Raw genomic sequence first — 8149 nt, 5'->3', positions numbered from 1 at the left:
TCCACCATAAGTCTGCCGCGCTCATCAGTCTCACCAGAATGCCATAGATTAGATTTTGCATTTGCGTCCATTGTAACAATTATTCTCTCTCCATTCAATTTATTTAATAGCCTTTCCACACTATCGAGAAATCTCCCGATAGGGTGTAGGCCCTGGCAATAAACATTGATAAAACAAAAACGTTCTCGCCCAGAACATACCTGAAAAGCCATAACATGCTGTGACTCTTCATACGTAATTTGAAAAACTTCCATCTTTGACTCGTCGACGACTGCTGCCACCCATGGATTTTGTACCGCTGGTTGTAATAGCCTTAAGCCAGGGGACGTATACCCCCTAGCCATTCCTCTGTAAGTATACGGCTCTTGTATACACAATATATCAATTTTTTCCTCTTTCATTATCAATTCTAAATTAGCAGCAGCAGCCATCGCTCTCTGTGCGTTTATTTGAGCGATTTTTAGGACCATTCGATTTTGTTATAATATATCTCCAGGTTTCTCACGTATTCTGGACAATCTTTACTTCTAACCGAATGGCAAACTTCCTTTCTTCTTAATTTGGTACAATTTACACACCGCGGTGTATCCTTCATACTACAATCACCCTTAAGGTGATCTTTACTCCCACACGTCTCACATAATTGCTCCTGTATATTGCATACTTTCGCAATGTGCCCATACGCATGGCATTTGAAACATCGAGTTATGTTAATATACTCCTTAATGTTGTATGTCCTCCACATCATAAAAACTCTATTTTTATTTATTATGTTTTTATAGAATCTTCCAGGCAGTTGAACTACCCAGTTGACCCTATTCTCTTTCGCCTTAAATTGATATCTAAAAGATACTTTCTCTTCTAGTTCTTCCAGATCCTTTCCATAACAATCAAAATTCTTTGTTATAAATTCCTCTTTTAGTTCATCAACCTTATACTCTTTCTCAACATCATAAATGATTATTGAGGGCAAGATCTTTTTAGGTTTCTCCAGTTTCAATCCGATTTCTTCCAATTTGGTGCTTTTTATTAACTCCAAATCCTTCTTATCCTTAATCTCCATTACTAAGCCCTTCCTTCGCATCTGCCGAACCGACTTTACCTTCAACTGCTTCCTTACATCCTTCAATTTATTTGTCAATTGTGTCTTTAATTCCTCATTACTCCTACTATCTTCTTCTTTTTCAGGTTTAATTAATATTACTTCATAGGTTTCTTTATTAATACTTCTTTTTTCTTTTTCAGGTACCAGTTGTCGCTGAGCTCGTGGACCACCAGCTACTTGGGCGTAGCTCATCACCACAGGAGGAACCCCAGGAGAGGCACTGACGTGAGTAGCTTTAAGTCTTTCGTTTTCTAATATCTGTTCCTGTAATTTCGTTTCCATTACAAGCCACTTTTCCAATACAACTTTAATCGCTTGTCTGCTAAATTTGTTACTTTCTTCAAACAGAAAAGCTTCCAAACTTATTCTTTCTTTTCTTACTTCTTCTAGCGTGCAGGCACCTGCACCTCCTACATTTCTCTCTCTTTCGCTTACTATTCTAGGACTTTTCGGGCTTAGCGTCACGTCCAAATCTTCATCTCCAAACAACTTCTTTCTCTTCATGCGGGGAGTAGACGGGGTTATCCTCCCATGGGAGGGCCCTGCCGTCTCCTCGCTAATCGACGAAAAGGAACTAGTCCTACTACGTCCTCCTCTTACTTCTCCTACCTCCATCTCTTCCACCTCTCCTGCTTCCTCCTTCTTCTTCATGCATTTTGGTTTTGGTTTTTTATAAGAATCCATATTTGGTCCCACGAGTAGGTCGGAAAATATGTCACCCCAGGCAGAGCCGCCGTACCTGGGGAAGCCTAATACTACCGAGGGGTCGGCAGGTACCTCGGAGTTGGTCGCTCGGGATTGGGCTCACTCCCCCAACCATGCATCCCATCGCCGCGCACCATAGCTTAGGATTCGAGGGTAATTTATAGAGTTACCATCCTCACGGCCCAGGCGGTTAAGCCAAGGCCCCCGGCCCGACCTGCCGTCGCGTACCATTCACAAAACCAAAAGAGGAATTGTGAATGGGTCGTTGCGACGACCAACAGGGGGTTACGGTGTGTGTATGACTCAGGCACCCCGGGTTCGTTAAGCCCGTACTGCAGCTGAATGGCTGACAGCCCCTGGGGGGAGTAGATAGGGACAAGTATTGTCGCTTTGCCCTGAATGGGCCCTGGGATGCCTGTACCCTGCACGGAGGCTGGGCATACTCCCGGTACCAAGCGGTTTTTCTATCTACTTTCCGACGACAACGGCGAAGGGAAGCGTACGGTGTAGGTGTTCTACCGCACTCTGGGCTGGAAATACCCTGTCCTCGCCTTGCGGGTCTTTGGACAAGTTGAATCTACCCTTTCGGGAAGCAGCTCTCTTAGCCGACGCTCCAGGTTGCGAGCAACCTGCAGCGTCGTTACCAGCGGGGGCCACGAGGAGGCGGAGCTGCCAGCTTTCGCTCGATTCCAGCAGGTTGGCACGAGCCGATTATTGCCTGCAACCACCGCAGCTTCTGTGGAGAAGTCTGCCTGCACCGGTGATCGCAGGTTATACTACCTTAGGAATGTTCCTCCGTTCTGTGTTGTCCTGTCCATGTGGTCGTGTCCTTATCCTCGTGCGTAGTCCGGTTGTTTGGTTGTTTGTAGGTGTTCATGTGTGTGTGCGTGTGTGTTGGTGTATGTTGGTGTGTGGTTGGTGGTCCTGGATCCTTTTGGTATGTCCTTCTTCTTTCTTGATGTTTCACTCCACTATCGCGATCGCGTGCGAGAAAAAAAAAAAAAAAAAAAAAAAAAAAAAAAAAAAAAAAAAAAAAAAAAAAAAAAAAAAACCCGCGATGTCGCGGATTTCGCGGTTTTCGCGGTTTTCGGGTTCTCGCGGTTCGCGGCTCGATGTACGCGGTGCGGATTCGCGGATCCGCAGTCCTTAGTGCGCAGCGACGCGGTGTCGCGGATTCGCGGATTCGCGGTTTCGCGGCTCGCGACGTCGCGGATTCGCGGTTTCGCGGCTCGCGACTCGCGGTGTCGCGGATTCGCGGTTTTCCGGTGCGCGACTCGCGGTGTCGCGGATTCGCGGTTTTCCGGTGCGCGACTCGCGGTGTCGCGGATTCACGGTTTCCCGGCGCGCGACTCGCGGTGTCGCGGATTCGCGGTTTCCCGGCGCGCGACTTGCGGTGTCGCGGATTCGTGGTTTCGCGGCTCGCGACTTGCGGTGTCGCGGATTCGCGGTTTCCCGGCGCGCGACTCGCGGTGTCGCGGATTCGCGGTTTCGCGGATACACGGTTTCACGGCGCGCGACTCGCGGTTTCGCGGTTTCGCGGCGCGCGACTCGCGGTGTCGCGGATTCGCGGTTTCGCGGTTTCGCGGCGCGCGACTCGCGGTGTCGCCGATTCGCGGTTTCGCGGCTCGCGACTCGCGGTTTCGCGGCGCGCGACTCGCGGTGTCGCGGATTCGCGGCTCGCGGCTCGCGGTTCGCGGTACGCGACTTCTCGACTCGCGGTTCGCGGTACGCGAATTCTCGACACTCTCACTGCACTGCACTTCACTTCACTTCACTTCCCTGTGTTGTTCTTCTTTCTTCTTTCTTCCTAGTCGTCCTGTTGCCATCCCACGTAGGCTGGGGTCTCTTTGGCCTTGAGCGAGGCTCGTGCGAAGTCGCGGAAGTGTCGGAAATTGGTTTTGGAAACCAACTCCGCATCCGCGACCGGCCATCCGCAGCCGTTAAGCCGCAGTGCCGTCTTCAAGACCGCCCTGGCCGCCTCGTGCCTCGGACAGTCGAGAAGTATGTGCTTCGGCGTTTCCTCGCCGGTCCCACATTCGCACATTGCAGTTTCACTCAGAGCGAAGGATCTGAGCTTCCACCTGAAGTTACCGTGACCACTAAGAAATTGCGTGACATAGTGGTCCGGTTCTATCCAGGTGGCCCGTGTTCTCTGCCGGACGTCTCCGAAGAACTCGAAGGTCGTCCGGCCATGGGTTGAAACCTGCCAACGCTCCTGCCAGGCGTCCAGCATTTCCGCCGCCGCCCTTCTTCTTTCTTCGCCGTAATCACGGCCTTCCTCTTCCTCATTGCCGTTGTTTCGTCCTCTTCTTTCTTCCGTCCGAATCCAGTATCTTCTTGCCCTTTCTTCCACCACCAGGTCGATCGGAGGTACGCCCGCGATCACCGTTAGTGCGTCCGTGGCCGTCGTGCAATATGCCTTGGTGACTCGAAGGAGAGCCTGTCTCTGAGAACGAGCCAGCATCCGTCTTGCCGTTTTGTTCATCAGGTCGCTCCAGCCCGCCGCTGCGTACGTGGTTATGGGTACAAAGAGCCCCCCGTACAAGAGACGGAGTGCACGATGTCCCAGTCCCCAGTTCGCTTTGGCCACCTTCGCGAGACTGTTGAACAAACCTCTGCATTTCTCCGAAGTTGTCACGATATGCGTGTTCAACCGGAGTCCTTTCTCAAAATGTACTCCTAAGTACCTGATTGCTGGCTTCATTCTTATGCCTCTGCCGGAGATGCGGATGGTCGGTGGACGCGCTGCATCGAGCGATCCTTTGACCAAGAGCATCTCCGACTTTTCGGCTGAGAGTTCCAGCTTTCTCCTTCCGCACCACTCGGACATTGCCGTGGCGACCCCCTGGCCCTTCCTTCTCAGCTCCTCTCTCGAGTTGCCGGAAATCACGACCAGGACGTCGTCCGCATAGGCAACCGGTTCACATTCCAGCTCGTCGGATGTGAGAACCGCCAGCAGGTCATCGAAAATTAGGTTCCAAAAACTTGGACCCAATATCGAGCCCTGCGGGCAGCCTCTGGTAACGGGTTTCCGGACTGAGTCTTGTTTCCCCACGATCTGTACTGCCCTCTCCGAGAAGTAACTTTCCACTAGCCTGTATAGGTTTCGTGGGCAGTCCCTCCTCTTGAGTTCGTACAGGACATTTGGCCACCATACGTTGTCGAAAGCGCCCGAAATATCGAACGCTATCGCGATCACGTATTTTGCCTCCGCGAATTCCCTTTCCCTAAGAATACTACGAAATTTAACGATCGCCTCCTCCGTCGACCGTCCAGGTTTAAACCCGTATTGTCGGTCGGAGGTTAGGTCATGATCGAGGAAAATACTCGCGAGTCTGTTCGCCATCAGTCGTTCGAGCAGCTTCCCTACCATTGAAAGCAGGCAAACTGGCCGATACGACTTCGGGTTACTCCTATCCTTGTCCGGAGCCTTGGGTATTGTAATAATCGTACCCACCTTCCAACGAGCTGGGAATACTCCCCATTCGAGGCATCCGTTACAGAGCCTGAGGAGCTCCTCGTGGAGACATCCCCAGGATTTCTGGATAACTTCCACCTCGATCCTGTCCGGCCCCGGACATTTACCTTTTCTGAGGCGCGTTACAGCGGCACTCAGGTCTTCCCACTGGAATGGGGGGCTGTCCTCCGTTGTTGGCTGGATTCGGACTTCCAGGCGTGTCCTTGCTTGTTCTGGGGTGTCTGTCTCCGTGTCGTCCTCCGGGACGAGCGCCGTCAACATCGCTTCCGCGGTTGATCTCCACGAGGTCGTATGACCCCCGTGTGGCAGTTTGATCGAGGAAGTGGCTTCCTCCCTCCTGAGTTTCCCCAGGGATGTTTTCGTTGCGACACCCCAGACTTCCTGGTTCCCTTGGCTGGTGACGAACTGGCGCCATGAGCGATTCTTCTCGCTCGTCACCTTTTTTTTATAGGTTCTCCTGAACCGTCGGTATTCCTGTTTAAGTATCTCCCTCGTCGGGGGATCGTGTGTCCCCTGATACAGTCTTCTTGCTCTGTAGGTTGCTCTCTTCATCCTTGTTAGTTCCTCTGTCCACCACGGTACAGATTTCTGGTGCCATTTCTTTTTGGGCATTGCCGCTTCGCAGGCGGTCAATATTGCCCGCTCCATGGTTTCCGCCATTGCCTCGACGTCCTGCCGACTGTTTAGGTCGGCATTCGTCAAGGAGCGCTTCTCCTGGATGAGTGTCCTCTGGAGCTTGTTCCAGTCGGCCTTCCTGGTGTTGTACCGTGGTTGTAGGGGCGGCGGCTGTCCTCTTCGCGTGCCGAGGTTCAGGCGCGTCTCCAGGATTCTATGATCGCTGGAGGTTCCGTCCTCGTACACTTTCCAGCCGTGTACGAGCGGTATAGCTTCCCAGGTCGCGAGAGTGACGTCGATGTTCGACGATCCTCGCGTATTCTCAAACGTGGTGGGATGTCCCGCCTCGTTTAGTACCAACAAGTTATGTCTGATGAGTAATTCCTCTAGTAGTTCCCCACGTTCGTCGGTGACTCTACTGTTCCATACATGTGACTTCGCGTTCGCGTCCGCGCCTATTATAATTCTATTTCCCCTTAGCCTTGTTAGTACTGTGTCGAGGTGGGCTAGCCCGAGTTCAATATTTTCCGACGGCGGAAAGTATTGACTCACTACGTACAGTTCCGTGCTACCGTCGAAGAGCTGAACACAAACGCAATGCATTGTGCACAAGTCTGCGATTTTGAGCACGGAAAACTTTCTATTCCTCACGCATACGGCCGCGAGCGGCGGTTCGTCTGCGTGGTTGTGAAAAACTATCGTAGCGCCCGTCCCGAAACCTGGGATAACTCTCTTGAAACTATACGGTTCCTGCATAAGCAGGATATCCGCATTGGTTTCTTCCATTTGTTGCCTGACCTCGTGTGGCACGACTTTTGATCGCTGCATGTTGAGCTGCAGGATCGTGAGTCCTCGTCCTTCTGTAGAAGCGTTATTATACATAACTGGTTCTACCTACGGCCCGCTGGACTGCCCTCTCATAACCTGGGCACGACGCGCTGGAAGCGGCGTGGTCTCCCTTTTTACCAGCCCGTTTGCAGTTCACGCAGACTGCGGGCTGGCTCCTCTTTGGACACGCCTTCGCGCTGTGTCCAATGTGTGCGCAGTGGCCGCACACGTCCTCCTTCTGACGGCAGTGCTTGGCGATGTGGCCGAATCCCTGGCACTTGAAGCACCTGCTTACGGCGAGGAAATCTCGCACTTTGCAGGCGTTCCAGCCCAAGAAGACCTTGTGCGCCTCGAGCATCTTCGTCCTAGTAGATAGGGACAAGTATTGTCGCTTTGCCCTGAATGGGCCCTGGGATGCCTGTACCCTGCACGGAGGCTGGGCATACTCCCGGTACCAAGCGGTTTTTCTATCTACTTTCCGACGACAACGGCGAAGGGAAGCGTACGGTGTAGGTGTTCTACCGCACTCTGGGCTGGAAATACCCTGTCCTCGCCTTGCGGGTCTTTGGACAAGTTGAATCTACCCTTTCGGGAAGCAGCTCTCTTAGCCGACGCTCCAGGTTGCGAAGCAACCTGCAGCGTCGTTACCAGCGGGGGCCACGAGGAGGCGGAGCTGCCAGCTTTCGCTCGATTCCAGCAGGTTGGCACGAGCCGATTATTGCCTGCAACCACCGCAGCTTCTGTGGAGAAGCCTGCCTGCACCGGTGATCGCAGGTTATACTACCTTAGGAATGTTCCTCCGTTCTGTGTTGTCCTGTCCCTGTGGTCGTGTCCTTATCCTCGTGCATAGTCCGGTTGTTTGGTTGTTTGTAGGTGTTCATGTGTGTGTGCGTGTGTGTTGGTGTATGTTGGTGTGTGGTTGGTGGTCCTGGATCCATTTGGTATGTCCTTCTTCTTTCTTGATGTTTCACTCCACTATCGCGATCTCGTGCGTAGAAAAAAAAAAAAAAAAAAAAAAAAAAAAAAAAAAAAAAAAAAAAAAAAAAAAAAAAAAACCCGCGATGTCGCGGTTTCGCGGTTTCGCTGCGCGCGACTCGCGGTGTTGCGGATTCGCGGTTTCGCGGCTCGCGACTCGCGGTGTCGCGGATTCTCGGTTTCGCGGCGCGTGGTCTTGCGGATTCACGGTTTCGCGGCGCGCGACTCGCGGTGTCGCGGATTCACGGTTTCCCGGCGCGCGACTCGCGGTGTCGCGGATTCGCGGTTTCACGGCGCGCGACTCGCGGTGTCGCGGATTCGCGGTTTCGCGGTTTCGCGGCGCGCGACTCGCGGTGTCGCGGATTCGCGGATTCGCGGTTTCGCGGCGCGCGACTCGCGGTGTCGCGGATTCACGGTTTCCCGGCGCGCGACTCGCGGTGTCG

Source organism: Colletes latitarsis, unplaced genomic scaffold (assembly GCF_051014445.1).
Source record: "Colletes latitarsis isolate SP2378_abdomen unplaced genomic scaffold, iyColLati1 scaffold0040, whole genome shotgun sequence".
In the NCBI taxonomy this organism is placed as follows: Eukaryota; Metazoa; Arthropoda; class Insecta; order Hymenoptera; family Colletidae; genus Colletes; species Colletes latitarsis.
This window is presented reverse-complemented; position numbering follows the sequence as displayed.